Source organism: Oncorhynchus keta, unplaced genomic scaffold (assembly GCF_023373465.1).
Source record: "Oncorhynchus keta strain PuntledgeMale-10-30-2019 unplaced genomic scaffold, Oket_V2 Un_contig_17989_pilon_pilon, whole genome shotgun sequence".
In the NCBI taxonomy this organism is placed as follows: Eukaryota; Metazoa; Chordata; class Actinopteri; order Salmoniformes; family Salmonidae; genus Oncorhynchus; species Oncorhynchus keta.
In genome coordinates, this window is record NW_026280683.1 from 104,875 (window position 1) to 121,632 (window position 16,758).

General features: G+C 49.1%; 3 long non-coding RNA genes across 14 annotated transcripts; 1 reads left to right on the top strand and 2 right to left on the bottom strand.

Moving 5' to 3' along the window:
* Positions 1–8,626, bottom strand: LOC127919971 (uncharacterized). The gene is made up of 3 exons (XR_008104633.1): positions 8,589–8,626; positions 870–1,356; positions 1–66 (listed from the first exon to the last, which is right to left on the bottom strand). It is a non-coding gene; the product is annotated as an uncharacterized LOC127919971 (long non-coding RNA).
* Positions 8,627–10,154: 1,528 nt separating this feature from the next.
* LOC127919973 (uncharacterized) lies at positions 10,155–10,850 on the bottom strand. 12 transcript variants are annotated; one of them, XR_008104646.1, is made up of 5 exons: positions 10,704–10,771; positions 10,548–10,664; positions 10,470–10,508; positions 10,392–10,430; positions 10,213–10,352 (listed from the first exon to the last, which is right to left on the bottom strand). It is a non-coding gene; the product is annotated as an uncharacterized LOC127919973 (long non-coding RNA). The 12 variants fall into 12 exon arrangements; XR_008104644.1 differs by having other exon boundaries at positions 10,392–10,508; positions 10,548–10,586; positions 10,626–10,664; positions 10,704–10,741; XR_008104639.1 differs by having other exon boundaries at positions 10,220–10,313.
* LOC127919972 (uncharacterized) lies at positions 10,225–10,925 on the top strand. Its single transcript, XR_008104634.1, has 2 exons — positions 10,225–10,527; positions 10,567–10,925. It is a non-coding gene; the product is annotated as an uncharacterized LOC127919972 (long non-coding RNA).
* Positions 10,926–16,758: the final 5,833 nt, after the last annotated feature.

Consider the following 16,758-nt stretch of genomic DNA (forward strand, 5'->3'; position numbering starts at 1 on the left):
AATGGTTAGAACCCATCCATCCAGAGTCCTATGGTATAAACAGTTATGAACAGTAACGGTTAGAACCTATCCATCCAGAGTCCTATGGAATAAACAGTAACGGTTAGAACCCATCCATCCAGAGTCCTATGGAATAAACAGTTATGAACCGGTTAGAACCCATCCATCCAGAGTCCTATGGTATAAACAGTTATGAACAGTAACGGTTAGAATCTATCCATCCAGAGTCCTATGGTATAAACAGTTATGAACAGTAACGGTTAGAACCTATCCATCCAGAGTCCTATGGTATAAACAGTTATGAACAGTAACGGTTAGAACCCATCCATCCAGAGTCCAATGGAGTGAACAGTAACTGTTAGAACCCATCCATCCAGAGTCCTATGGTATAAACAGTTATGAACAGTAACGGTTAGAACCCATCCATCCAGAGTCCTATGGAGTGAACAGTAACGGTTAGAACCCATCCATCCAGAGTCCTATGGTATAAACAGTTATGAACAGTAACGGTTAGAACCCATCCATCCAGAGTCCTATGGAGTGAACAGTAACTGTTAGAACCCATCCATCCAGAGTCCTATGGAGTGAACAGTAACGGTTAGAACCCATCCATCCAGAGTCCTATGGAGTGAACAGTAACGGTTAGAACCCATCCATCCAGAGTCCTATGGAGTGAACAGTAACTGTTAGAACCCATCCATCCAGAGTCCTATGGAGTGAACAGTAACTGTTAGAACCCATCCATCCAGAGTCCTATGGAGTGAACAGTAACGGTTAGAACCCATCCATCCAGAGTCCTATGGAGTGAACAGTAACGGTTAGAACCCATCCATCCAGAGTCCTATGGAGTGAACAGTAACTGTTAGAACCCATCCATCCAGAGTCCTATGGTATAAACAGTGGGAACGGTAAGCGATGGCATATCAACTAACTCACCTAACTGGTACAGTGTCTTCATCTCTACATAATGGTCAGATTGTATGTATATGCAGAGCCGGGGCTTGAATTTATAGATCTGTCTATAGCAAGATGGCAGGGTGTGTGTGTGTGTGTGTGAGCGCACTTGCACGTGTCTCTGTGTGTGTGTGTGTGTGTGTGTGTGCGCACTTGCACGTGTCTCTCTGTGTGTGTGTGTGTGTGTGTGTGTGTGTGTGTGTGTGTGTGTGTGTGTGTGTGTGTGTGTGTGAGTCTAATCTGAAATACCTCAGTTGTCCTATCCGGGGGTTTTGTGGTTTGGCATCGACTTTCACGTCTTTGATTTGGTTATAGATCAGGGGTTCCCAAACATCCCCCACCCCCACCCCCCTATGGGCATGTTGGTTATAGATCAGGGGTTCCCAAACATCCCCCACCCCCCTATGGGCCACCCCCACCCCCTATGGGCATGTTGGTTATAGATCAGGGGTTCCCAAACATCCCCCCACCCCCTATGGGCATGTTGGTTATAGATCAGGGGTTCCCCATCCCCCAATGGGCATGTTGGTTATAGATCAGGGGTTCCCAAACATCCCCCACCCCCTATGGGCATGTTGGTTATAGATCAGGGGTTCCCAAACATCCCCCACCCCCAATGGGCATGTTGGTTATAGATCAGGGGTTCCCAAACATCCCCCACCCCCTATGGGCATGTTGGTTATAGATCAGGGGTTCCCAAACATCCCCCACCCCCACCCCCTATGGGCATGTTGGTTATAGATCAGGGGTTCCCAAACATCCCCCACCCCCACCCCCTATGGGCATGTTGGTTATAGATCAGGGGTTCCCAAACATCCCCACCCCCACCCCCTATGGGCATGTTGGTTATAGATCAGGGGTTCCCAAACATCCCCCACCCCCTATGGGCATGTTGGTTATAGATCAGGGGTTCCCAAACATCCCCCACCCCCCTATGGGCATGTTGGTTATAGATCAGGGGTTCACAAACATCCCCCACCCCCTATGGGCATGTTGGTTATAGATCAGGGTTCCCAAACATCCCCCCCACCCCCTATGGGCATGTTGGTTATAGATCAGGGGTTCCCAAACATCCCCCCACCCCCTATGGGCATGTTGGTTATAGATCAGGGGTTCCCAAACATCCCCCACCCCCTATGGGCATGTTGGTTATAGATCAGGGGTTCCCAAACATCCCCCCACCCCCTATGGGCATGTTGGTTATAGATCAGGGGTTCCCAAACATCCCCACCCCCTATGGGCATGTTGGTTATAGATCAGGGGTTCCCAAACATCCCCCCCCCCCTATGGGCATGTTGGTTATAGATCAGGGGTTCCCAAACATCCCCCACCCCCACCCCCTATGGGCATGTTGGTTATAGATCAGGGGTTCCCAAACATCCCCCCCCCACCCCCCTATGGGCATGTTGGTTATAGATCAGGGGTTCCCAAACATCCCCCCCCACCCCCTATGGGCATGTTGGTTATAGATCAGGGGTTCCCAAACATCCCCCACCCCCCCCCCTATGGGCATGTTGGTTATAGATCAGGGGTTCCCAAACATCCCCCACCCCCTATGGGCATGTTGGTTATAGATCAGGGGTTCCCAAACATCCCCCACCCCCAATGGGCATGTTGGTTATAGATCAGGGGTTCCCAAACACCCCCACCCCCTATGGGCATGTTGGTTATAGATCAGGGGTTCCCAAACATCCCCCCACCCCCACCCCCTATGGGCATGTTGGTTATAGATCAGGGGTTCCCAAACATCCCCCACCCCCACCCCCCCTAGGGCATGTTGGTTATAGATCAGGGGTTCCCAAACATCCCCCCCCCCACCCCCCCTATGGGCATGTTGGTTATAGATCAGGGGTTCCCAAACATCCCCCACCCCCACCCCCTATGGGCATGTTGGTTATAGATCAGGGGTTCCCAAACATCCCCCACCCCCACCCCCTATGGGCATGTTGGTTATAGATCAGGGTAAACATCCCCCACCCCCACCCCCCCTATGGGCATGTTGGTTATAGATCAGGGTTCCCAAACATCCCCCCCCCACCCCCTATGGGCATGTTGGTTATAGATCAGGGGTTCCCAAACATCCCCCACCCCCTATGGGCATGTTGGTTATAGATCAGGGGTTCCCAAACATCCCCCACCCCCACCCCCCTATGGGCATGTTGGTTATAGATCAGGGGTTCCCAAACATCCCCCACCCCCACCCCCCTATGGGCATGTTGGTTATAGATCAGGGGTTCCCAAACATCCCCCACCCCCACCCCCCTATGGGCATGTTGGTTATAGATCAGGGGTTCCCAAACATCCCCCACCCCCACCCCCCTATGGGCATGTTGGTTATAGATCAGGGGTTCCCAAACATCCCCCCACCCCCACCCCCTATGGGCATGTTGGTTATAGATCAGGGGTTCCCAAACATCCCCCACCCCCACCCCCTATGGGCATGTTGGTTATAGATCAGGGTTCCCAAACATCCCCACCCCCCCCCCTATGGGCATGTTTTTATAGATCAGGGGTTCCCAAACATCCCCCACCCCACCCCCTATGGGCATGTTGGTTATAGATCAGGGGTTCCCAAACATCCCCCACCCCCACCCCCTATGGGCATGTTGGTTATAGATCAGGGGTTCCCAAACATCCCCCACCCCCACCCCCTATGGGCATGTTGGTTATAGATCAGGGGTTCCCAAACATCCCCACCCCACCCCCTATGGGCATGTTGGTTATAGATCAGGGGTTCCCAAACATCCCCCACCCCCCTATGGGCCAGGGGTTCCCCCTATGGGCATGTTGGTTATAGATCAGGGGTTCCCAAACATCCCCCACCCCCCTATGGGCATGTTGGTTATAGATCAGGGGTTCCCAAACATCCCCCACCCCCACCCCCTATGGGCATGTTGGTTATAGATCAGGGGTTCCCAAACATCCCCCACCCCCACCCCCCTATGGGCATGTTGGTTATAGATCAGGGGTTCCCAAACATCCCCCACCCCCACCCCCCTATGGGCATGTTGGTTATAGATCAGGGGTTCCCAAACATCCCCCACCCCCCTATGGGCATGTTGGTTATAGATCAGGGGTTCCCAAACATCCCCCACCCCCCTATGGGCATGTTGGTTATAGATCAGGGGTTTCCCAAACATCCCCCACCCCCCACCCCCTATGGGCATGTTGGTTATAGATCAGGGGTTCCCAAACATCCCCCCACCCCCACCCCCTATGGGCATGTTGGTTATAGATCAGGGTTCCCAAACATCCCCCACCCCCACCCCCTATGGGCATGTTGGTTATAGATCAGGGTTCCCAAACATCCCCCACCCCCACCCCCTATGGGCATGTTGGTTATAGATCAGGGGTTCCCAAACATCCCCCACCCCCACCCCCTATGGGCATGTTGGTTATAGATCAGGGGTTCCCAAACATCCCCCACCCCCTATGGGCATGTTGGTTATAGATCAGGGGTTCCCAAACATCCCCCACCCCCACCCCCTATGGGCATGTTGGTTATAGATCAGGGGTTCCCAAACATCCCCACCCCCACCCCCTATGGGCATGTTGGTTATAGATCAGGGGTTCCCAAACATCCCCCCCACCCCCCACCCCCTATGGGCATGTTGGTTATAGATCAGGGGTTCCCAAACATCCCCCACCCCCCTATGGGCATGTTGGTTATAGATCAGGGGTTCCCAAACATCCCCCACCCCCCTATGGGCATGTTGGTTATAGATCAGGGGTTCCCAAACATCCCCCACCCCCCTATGGGCATGTTGGTTATAGATCAGGGGTTCCCAAACATCCCCCACCCCCCTATGGGCATGTTGGTTATAGATCAGGGGTTCCCAAACATCCCCCACCCCCACCCCCTATGGGCATGTTGGTTATAGATCAGGGGTTCCCAAACATCCCCCACCCCCACCCCTATGGGCATGTTGGTTATAGATCAGGGGGTTCCCAAACATCCCCCCCCCCACCCCCTATGGGCATGTTGGTTATAGATCAGGGGTTCCCAAACATCCCCCACCCCTATGGGCATGTTGGTTATAGATCAGGGGTTCCCAAACACCACCCCCTATGGGCATGTTGGTTATAGATCAGGGGTTCCCAAACATCCCCACCCCCACCCCCCTATGGGCATGTTGGTTATAGATCAGGGGTTCCCAAACATCCCCACCCCCACCCCCTATGGGCATGTTGGTTATAGATCAGGGGTTCCCAAACATCCCCCCACCCCCACCCCCTATGGGCATGTTGGTTATAGATCAGGGGTTCCCAAACATCCCCCCACCCCCTATGGGCATGTTGGTTATAGATCAGGGGTTCCCAAACATCCCCCACCCCCACCCCCTATGGGCATGTTGGTTATAGATCAGGGGTTCCCAAACATCCCCCACCCCCTATGGGCATGTTGGTTATAGATCAGGGTTCCCAAACATCCCCCACCCCCACCCCCTGGGCAAAGATCAGGGTTCCCAAACATCCCCCACCCCCTATGGGCATGTTGGTTATAGATCAGGGGTTCCCAAACATCCCCCACCCCCACCCCCCTATGGGCATGTTGGTTATAGATCAGGGGTTCCCAAACATCCCCACCCCCACCCCCTATGGGCATGTTGGTTATAGATCAGGGGTTCCCAAACATCCCCCACCCCCACCCCCTATGGGCATGTTGGTTATAGATCAGGGGTTCCCAAACATCCCCCACCCCCTATGGGCATGTTGGTTATAGATCAGGGGTTCCCAAACATCCCCCACCCCCACCCCCTATGGGCATGTTGGTTATAGATCAGGGGTTCCCAAACATACCCCCACCCCCTGGGCATGTTGGTTATAGATCAGGGGTTCCCAAACATCCCCACCCCCACCCCCCTATGGGCATGTTGTTATAGATCAGGGGTTCCCAAACATCCCCCCCCACCCCCTATGGGCATGTTGGTTATAGATCAGGGGTTCCCAAACATCCCCCACCCCCCACCCCCTATGGGCATGTTGGTTATAGATCAGGGGTTCCCAAACATCCCCACCCCCCTATGGGCATGTGGTTATAGATCAGGGGTTCCCAAACATCCCCCACCCCCACCCCTATGGGCATGTTGGTTATAGATCAGGGGTTCCCAAACATCCCCCACCCCCACCCCCTATGGGCATGTTGGTTATAGATCAGGGGTTCCCAAACATCCCCCCACCCCCACCCCCTATGGGCATGTTGGTTATAGATCAGGGGTTCCCAAACATCCCCCCACCCCCACCCCCCTATGGGCATGTTGGTTATAGATCAGGGGTTCCCAAGCAAATGGGCATGTTATAGATCAGGGTTCCCAAACATCCCCCACCCCCACCCCCCTATGGGCATGTTGGTTATAGATCAGGGGTTCCCAAACATCCCCCACCCCCTATGGGCATGTTGGTTATAGATCAGGGGTTCCCAAACATCCCCCACCCCCACCCCCTATGGGCATGTTGGTTATAGATCAGGGGTTCCCAAACATCCCCCACCCCCACCCCCTATGGGCATGTTGGTTATAGATCAGGGTTCCCAAACATCCCCACCCCCACCCCCTATGGGCATGTTGGTTATAGATCAGGGGTTCCCAAACATCCCCCACCCCCACCCCCTATGGGCATGTTGGTTATAGATCAGGGTTCCCAAACATCCCCACCCCCTATGGGCATGTTGGTTATAGATCAGGGTTCCCAAACAACCCCCCCCCTATGGGCATGTTGGTTATAGATCAGGGGTTCCCAAACATCACCCCACCCCTATGGGCATGTTGGTTATAGATCAGGGGTTCCCAAACATCCCCCACCCCCACCCCCCTATGGGCATGTTGGTTATAGATCAGGGGTTCCCAAACATCCCCACCCCCACCCCCTATGGGCATGTTGGTTATAGATCAGGGGTTCCCAAACATCCCCCCACCCCCCCCCCCCTATGGGCATGTTGGTTATAGATCAGGGGTTCCCAAACATCCCCCACCCCCACCCCCCTATGGGCATGTTGGTTATAGATCAGGGGTTCCCAAACATCCCCCACCCCCACCCCCCTATGGGCATGTTGGTTATAGATCAGGGGTTCCCAAACATCCCCCACCCCCACCCCCCTATGGGCATGTTGGTTATAGATCAGGGGTTCCCATCCCCCAATGGGCATGTTTCTGTTATAGATCATCCCCATCCCCCACCCCCACCCCCTATGGGCATGTTGGTTATAGATCAGGGGTTCCCAAACATCACCCCCACCCCTATGGGCATGTTGGTTATAGATCAGGGGTTCCCAAACATCCCCCCACCCCCACCCCCTATGGGCATGTTGGTTATAGATCAGGGGTTCCCAAACATCCCCCACCCCCACCCCCTATGGGCATGTTGGTTATAGATCAGGGTTCCCAAACATCCCCCACCCCCCACCCCTATGGGCATGTTGGTTATAGATCAGGGGTTCCCAAACATCCCCCCACCCCCCTGCGTGGGCATGTTGGTTATAGATCAGGGGTTCCCAAACATCCCCCACCCCCTATGGGCATGTTGGTTATAGATCAGGGGTTCCCCCAAACATCCCCCACCCCCACCCCCATGGGCATGTTGGTTATAGATCAGGGGTTTCCCAAACATCCCCCACCCCCACCCCCTATGGGCATGTTGGTTATAGATCAGGGGTTCCCAGTACCCCCACCCCCTGGGCATGTTGGTTATAGATCAGGGGGGTTCCCAAAAAATGGGCATGTTGGTTATAGATCAGGGGAGCATGTTGGTTATAATCAGGGGTTCCCAAACACTATGGGCATGTTGGTTATAGATCAGGGGTTCCCAAACATCCCCCACCCCCCACCCCCCTATGGGCATGTTGGCATAGAAGGGGTTCCCAAACATCCCCCCACCCCCTGGGCATGTTGGTTATAGATCAGGGGTTCCCAAACATCCCCCCACCCCCTATGGGCATGTTGGTTATAGATCACCAACATCCCCCACCCCCACCCCCTATGGGCATGTTGGTTATAGATCAGGGGTTCCCAAACATCCCCCCCACCCCCACCCCTATGGGCATGTTGGTTATAGATCAGGGTTCCCAAACATCCCCCACCCCCACCCCCTATGGGCATGTTGGTTATAGATCAGGGGTTCCCAACCTCCCCCCACTGGGCATGTTGGTTATAGATCAGGGGTTCCCAAACATCCCCCACCCCCCACCCCCTATGGGCATGTTGGTTATAGATCAGGGGTTCCCAAACATCCCCCACCCCCACCCCCTATGGGCATGTTGGTTATAGATCAGGGGTTCCCAAACATCCCCCCCCACCCCCCTATGGGCATGTTGGTTATAGATCAGGGTTCCCAAACATCCCCACCCCACCCCCTATGGGCATGTTGGTTATAGATCAGGGTTCCCAAACATCCCCACCCCCACCCCCTATGGGCATGTTGGTTATAGATCAGGGGTTCCCAAACATCCCCCAATGGGCATGTTGGTTATAGATCAGGGGTTCCCAAACATCCCCCCCACCCCCTATGGGCATGTTGGTTATAGATCAGGGGTTCCCAAACATCCCCCACCCCCACCCCCTATGGGCATGTTGGTTATAGATCAGGGGTTCCCAAACATCCCTATGGGCATGTTGGTTATAGATCAGGGGTTCCCAAACACCCCCCTATGGGCATGTTGGTTATAGATCAGGGGTTCCAAACATCCCCACCCCACCCCTATGGGCATGTTGGTTATAGATCAGGGGTTCCCAAACATCCCCCACCCCCACCCCTATGGGCATGTTGGTTATAGATCAGGGGTTCCCAAACATCCCCCACCCCCACATGTTGGTTATAGATCAGGGTTCCCAAACCCCCCCCACCCCCTATGGGCATGTTGGTTATAGATCAGGGGTTCCCAAACATCCCCCACCCCCTATGGGCATGTTGGTTATAGATCAGGGGTTCCCAAACATCCCCCCCACCCCTATGGGCATGTTGGTTATAGATCAGGGGTTCCCAAACATCCCCACCACCCCCTATGGGCATGTTGGTTATAGATCAGGGGTTCCCAAACATCCCCCACCCCCACCCCCCTATGGGCATGTTGGTTATAGATCAGGGGTTCCCAAACATCCCCCCAGTTATGGGCATGTTGGTTATAGATCAGGGGTTATCCCCCACCCCCATGGGCATGTTGGTTATAGATCAGGGGTTATGGGCATCAGGGGTTCCCAAACATCCCCCCACCCCCTATGGGCATGTTGGTTATAGATCAGGGGTTCCCAAACATCCCCCACCCCCACCCCCTATGGGCATGTTGGTTATAGATCAGGGGTTCCCAAACATCCCCCCACCCCTATGGGCATGTTGGTTATAGATCAGGGGTTCCCAAACATCCCCACCCCCACCCCCATGGGCATGTTGGTTATAGATCAGGGGTTCCCAAACATCCCCACCCCCATCAGGGGTTCCAAATCCCCCCCCCTATGGGCATGTTGGTTATAGATCAGGGGTTCCCAAACATCCCTCCCCCCCCCCTATGGGCACAAGCACTGTTCATGACACAACTGTTGACACCCCGCTTGTTGGCAGAGAGAATGTAGCAGGTTTAAAGCTTATTTCCTGCAATTCTACACATTTTGTCACAGGAAAATATTGTCGTTTTAATGCTCATTTTCTTGCAACTATTTACAAATTTGATCATGTCTAATGTGTATTCATGTGATATTTGAGTGACTCAAAAACTGGGAACAATATTTATGAGCTAAAAAAAAAAGTAAGTGAAAAAGACGGCCGTGGGCTGATTGATCTGGACACTCCTGACTAGTTATAAACATCTCTCTAATGTGAACAATGACTAACGGGACAAGAGGAGCTGATGATGTCATACCCCATTTAGAAATGTCACCTCGTACATTCTACTATTATCACTTTCAAGACCTAAGTTTAAAGCTGGACTGAGTTCCTTAAAAAAAAATATATATATATATATACGTATATATTTTTTTTAAATGGAGAGGGGAGGACCACGTGCTGCCGCTGCGGGGGGGGGGGGGGGCGCCCCGCCCCGCCCGCCCCACAGTTTGGGAACCGCTGGTATAGACGACCACCTATTGTTTCAATCAATCAGCTGTGTTTCAGTACAATGTCTATATGGGGTACATGTCAATGAAGCCACATGTTAATGTTGTTAGTGTCTTAGTTTGCCCTGCATTGCAATAACAACGATAGAGACCGTTGAAAATTGGACCATCCAGACCTTTATTCAAAGAAAAGCACTGTTGTGATATTTAAAAAAGGCAAGAAACAATGCTTAACCTACTGTACCAGTGAGTGGATGAGGTGATGTGCAGCACCAGTACCTACCACTGAGTGGATGAGGTGATGTGCAGCACCAGTACCTACCACTGAGTGGATGAGGTGTTGTGCAGCACCAGTACCTACCACTGAGTGGATGAGGTGTTGTGCAGCACCAATACCTACCACTGAGTGGATGAGGTGATGTGCAGCACCAGTACCTACCACTGAGTGGATGAGGTGTTGTGCAGCACCAATACCTACCACTGAGTGGATGAGGTGATGTGCAGCACCAGTACCTACCACTGAGTGGATGAGGTGATGTGCAGCACCAATACCTACTACTGAGTGGATGAGGTGATGTGCAGCACCAGTACCTACCACTGAGTGGATGAGGTGTTGTGCAGCACCAATACCTACTACTGAGTGGATGAGGTGATGTGCAGCACCAGTACCTACCAGTGAGTGGATGAGGTGATGTGCAGCACCAATACCTACCACTGAGTGGATGAGGTGATGTGCAGCACCAGTACCTACCACTGAGTGGATGAGGTGTTGTGCAGCACCAGTACCTACCAGTGAGTGGATGAGGTGATGTGCAGAGTTAGTTTTTTGTCTTACCTTGTGAGAGGTAGTGTGTGGTTCATATAGCCCATGCAGTGGGATGTGTTCATCATATCTTAAAACAATTATAATAACAATCATTTATAACCGTCTCACGTTTCTGTCTCTTGTTTGTTGTTTCTCACTTTTGGGAAATGTTTGAATACTGCAAAATGTTTCTGCGTGGGAGAATATCACCAGTACCAACTAGAGCAGCAAAATGTTTCTGCGTGGGAGAATATCACCAGTACCAACTAGAGCAGCAAAATGTTTCTGCGTGGGAGAATATCACCAGTACCAACTAGAGCAGCAAAATGTTTCTGCGTGGGAGAATATCACCAGTACCAACTAGAGCAGCAAAATGTTTCTGTGTGGGAGAATATCACCAGTACCAACTAGAGCAGCAAAATGTTTCTGCGTGGGAGAATATCACCAGTACCAACTAGAGCAGCAAAATGTTTCTGCGTGGGAGAATATCACCAGTACCAACTAGAGCAGCAAAATGTTTCTGCGTGGGAGAATATCACCAGTACCAACTAGAGCAGCAAAATGTTTCTGCGTGGGAGAATATCACCAGTACCAACTAGAGCAGCAAAATGTTTCTGCGTGGGAGAATATCACCAGTACCAACTAGAGCAGCAAAATGTTTCTGCGTGGGAGAATATCACCAGTACCAACTAGAGCAGCAAAATGTTTCTGCGTGGGAGAATATCACCAGTACCAACTAGAGCAGCAAAATGTTTCTGCGTGGGAGAATATCACCAGTACCAACTAGAGCAGTACCAACTAGAGCAAAATGAATTTCTGCGTGGGAGAATATCACCAGTACCAACTAGAGCAGCAAAATGTTTCTGTGTGGGAGAATATCACCAGTACCAACTAGAGCAGAAACATATTCCAGCAAATGTCTTTTCCACCATTAACCAGGTTTTACAGAAATTCTGGTTGGGGGATGACCGGTTTCCCTGTTTATTCCCTCCTGATTCCGGGAATGTTCCTACCAGGACTTCTGGGAACTTTGGGAATGTTACTGGAATTGATCAACCTTACTGTAGTACAACCCCAGTCCCTCTCTCTCCCTCAGACCCACCTTACTGAAGTACAACCCCAGTCCCTCTGTCTCCCTCAGGCCCACCCTACCCTAGTACCACCCTAGTACCACCTCACAACAGTACCACCCTAGTACAACCCTAGTACCACCCTAGTACCACCTTAGTACAACCCTAGTACCACCTTAGTACCACCCTAGTACCACCTCACCCTAGTACCACTCTCTCCCTCAGGCCCACCCCACTGTAGTACCACCCTAGTACAACCCTAGTACCACCCTAGCATCACCTTCGTACCACCCTAGTACCACCTTAGTACCACCCTAGTACCACCCCAGTACCACCTTACACCAGTTCTGTTTCTCTTTTCAAAGTAGCAGGAGAACCTAGGATGGCCCAGAGGCTGTAAAACTCTATGTAAAACAATATTTACTAAACAGGGATTCGTAGATCTCCCAAGGGAGAAATATCTATACATGGACAAAAGTATGTGGACACGTGTTCGTCAGGGGCATCTCATATAAAAATCATTCATATGGAGGAATGGAGCAGGGGGTTACCCAGACAGGAAGTCCCCATACTGTTCCATTGCTGAATTCTCATGGCCATTTCTCCTAAAGGGTTTCCCAGACAGGAAGTGCCCATACTGCTCAATTCCTCCATTCTCGTGACCATTTGTCCTAAAGGGTTACCCAGACAGGAAGTCCCAGTCTTTACCATAAGGCTTTATTCCACCAAGCTCACAGACCCAGGATGTGTCCCTAATGGCACTCTATTTCCTATATAGTGCACTACTTTTGACCAGAGCCCTATGCCACCCTATTCCCTATTTAGTGCACTACTTTTGACCAGAGCCCTATGGCACCCTATTCCCTATTTATTGCACTACTTTTGACCAAAGCCCTTATGGGAATAAGGTGCCATTTCAGACGCTGACCCAGCTCTCTGACCTGTTGCCTCACGTGGCCCTGACTGTGGTTTAAACCCATGTGATCTCGTTCTCTAACCTCTGATCAGTACAATAACACAGGACTGGAACAGGAACTTTCCTCAACAATGGATTTCATGCTCCACTGCACACTAACACTAACTAACACTAGCTAACACTAACACTAGCTAGCTAAGTAGTTAGCATTACTACTGCCTGGAGGTGTTTTTTTAAAGAGATACTCTTCATTCTCACTAACTAACACTAGCTAGCTAAGTAGTTAGCACTACTACTGCCTGGGGGTGTTTTTTTAAAGAGAAACTCTTCATTCTCACTAACTAACACTAGCTAACACTAACACTAGCTAGCTAAGTAGTTAGCATTACTACTGCCTGGAGGTGTTTTTTTAAAGAGAAACTCTTCATTCTCACTAACTAACACTAGCTAACACTAACACTAGCTAGCTAAGTAGTTAGCACTACTACGGCCTGGAGGTGTTTTTTAAAAATAAACTCTTAATTCTCACTAACTAACACTAACACTAGCTAGCTAAGTCGTTAGCACTACTACTGCCTGGAGGTGTTTTTTAAAGAGAAACTCTTCATTCTCCACTGCACATTAACACTAGCTAACTAAGTCGTTAGCACTACTACTGCCTGGAGGTGTTTTTTAAAGAGAAACTCTTCATTCTCCACTGCACACTAACACTAGCTAGCTAAGTCGTTAGCACTACGACTGAGTGGCTCCAGAGTGGCGCAGTGGTCTAAGGTACTGCACTGCATCTCAGTGCTAGAGGCGTCACTACAGACCCTGGTTTGATTCCAGGCTGTGTCACAACTGTGCCGTGATTAGGAGTCTTATGCACTGAACCATCCCACCATAGTGGACTACTCCGTGGTGGGAAAAGGACCTAATTGTCATACTTTAGTAAAAGTAAAGATACCTTTATAGAAAATTGACTCAAGTAAAAGTGAAAGTAACAAGGGTAAAATACAATTTGACTAAACTTTTAATGTATTTGGTTTTAAATATTCTTAAGTATCGGGGGAAAAAATGTTTTTAAGTATAAATCATTTCAAATGTCTTATATTAAGCAAACCAGATGGTAGGAATTACCCTAAATAGTGAGAGAATTAAAGCAGAAGTGGTTAAAGTGAGGGATGAAATAAAGGGAAGTGAAACGTCCGTTTTCAGGTGAAACTACGCAGGGAGAAAATGTCTGGTTGTTATTAGTTATCCTTATGACTCCTCGGGGAGAAACGAGTCCAATGTCTGGTTGTTATTAGTTATCCTTATGACTCCTCAGGGAGAAACGAGTCCAATGTGTCAATGTCTGGTTGTTATTAGTTATCCTTATGACTCCTCAGGGAGAAACGAGTCCAATGTCTGGTTGTTATTAGTTATCCTTATGACTCCTCAGGGAGAAACGAGTCCAATGTCTGGTTGTTATTAGTTATCCTTATGACTCCTCAGGGAGAAACGAGTCCAATGTGTCAATGTCTGGTTGTTATTAGTTATCCTTATGACTCCTCATGTATCCTTATGACTCCTCATTTATCCTTATGACTCCTCATGTATCCTTATGACTCGTCATGTATCCTTATGACTCCTCATGTATCCTTATGACTCGTCATGTATCCTTATGACTCCTCATTTATCCTTATGACTCCTCATTTATCCTTATGACTCCTCATGTATCCTTATGACTCCTCATGTATCCTTATGACTCATCATGTATCCTTATGACTCCTCATGTATCCTTATGACTCGTCATTTATCCTTATGACTCCTCATGTATCCTTATGACTCCTCATGTATCCTTATGACTCCTTATGTATCCTTATGACTCCTCATGTATCCTTATGACTTCTTATGCCTCCTCATGTATCCTTATGACTCCTCATGTATCCTTATGACTCCTCATGTATCCTTATGCCTCCTCATGTATCCTTATGACTCCTCATGTATCCTTATGACTCCTCATGTATCCTTATGACTCCTCATGTATCCTTATGACTCCTCATGTATCCTTATGACTCCTCATGTATCCTTATGACTCCTCATGTATCCTTATGACTCCTCATGTATCCTTATGCCTCCTCATGTATCCTTATGACTCCTTATGTATCCTTATGACTCCTCATTTATCCTTATGACTCCTCATGTATCCTTATGACTCCTCATGTATCCTTATGACTCCTTATGTATCCTTATGACTCCTCATGTATCCTTATGACTCCTTATGTATCCTTATGACTCCTCATGTATCCTTATGACTCCTCATGTATCCTTATGACTCCTCATGTATCCTTATGACTCCTCATGTATCCTTATGACTCCTCATGTATCCTTATGACTCCTCATGTATCCTTATGACTCCTTATGTATCCTTATGACTCCTCATGTATCCTTATGACTCCTCATTTATCCTTATGACTTATCCTCATGTATCCTTATGCCTCCTCATGTATCCTTATGACTCCTTATGTATCCTTATGACTCCTCATTTATCCTTATGACTCCTCATGTATCCTTATGACTCCTCATGTATCCTTATGACTCCTATGTATCCTTATGACTCCTCATGTATCCTTATGACTCCTTATGTATCCTTATGACTCCTCATGTATCCTTATGACTCCTCATGTATCCTTATGACTCCTCATTTATCCTTATGACTCCTCATGTATCCTTATGACTCCTTATGTATCCTTATGACTCCTCATGTATCCTTATGACTCCTTATGTATCCTTATGACTCCTCATGTATCCTTATGACTCCTCATTTATCCTTATGACTCCTCATGTATCCTTATGACTCCTCATGTATCCTTATGACTCCTCATGTATCCTTATGACTCCTCATGTATCCTTATGACTCTTATGTATCCTTATGACTCCTCATGTATCCTTATGACTCCTTATGTATCCTTATGACTTCTTATATCCATCCTCATGTATCCTTATGACTCCTCATGTATCATGTATCCTTATGACTCCTCATGTATCCTTATGACTCCTCATTTATCCTTATGACTCCTCATGTATCCTTATGACTCCTCATGTATCCTTATGACTCGTCATGTATCCTTATGCCTCCTCATGTATCCTTATGACTCCTCGTGTATCCTTATGACTCCTCATGTATCCTTATGACTCCTCATGTATCCTTATGACTCGTCATGTATCCTTATGACTCCTCATGTATCCTTATGACTCCTCATGTATCCTTATGACTCCTCATGTATCCTTATGACTCCTCATGTATCCTTATGACTCCTCATGTATCCTTATGACTCCTCATGTATCCTTATGACTCCTCATTTATCCTTATGACTCCTCATGTATCCTTATGACTCCTCATGTATCCTTATGACTCCTCATGTATCCTTATGACTCCTCATGTATCCTTATGACTCCTCATGTATCCTTATGACTCCTCATGTATCCTTATGACTCCTCATGTATCCTTATGACTCCTCATGTATCCTTATGACTCCTCATGTATCCTTATGACTCCTCATGTATCCTTATGACTCCTCATGTATCCTTATGACTCCTCATGTATCCTTATGACTCCTCATGTATCCTTATGACTCCTCATGTATCCTTATGACTCCTCATGTATCCTTATGACTCCTCATGTATCCTTATGACTCCTCATGTATCCTTATGACTCTTCATGTATCCTTATGACTCCTCATTTATCCTTATGACTCCTCATTTATCCTTATGACGCCTCATGTATCCTTATGACTCCTCATGTATCCTTATGACTCCTCATGTATCCTTATGACTCCTCATGTATCCTTATGACGCCTCATGTATCCTTATGACTCCTCATGTATCCTTATGATGTCTTGGCCTGTGTCCCAAATGGGACCATTTTCCCCATGAGTTGTTATGTGCCTTATGAGTTGTTATGTGCCCTTATGAGTTGTTATGTGCCCTTATGAGTTGTTATGTGCC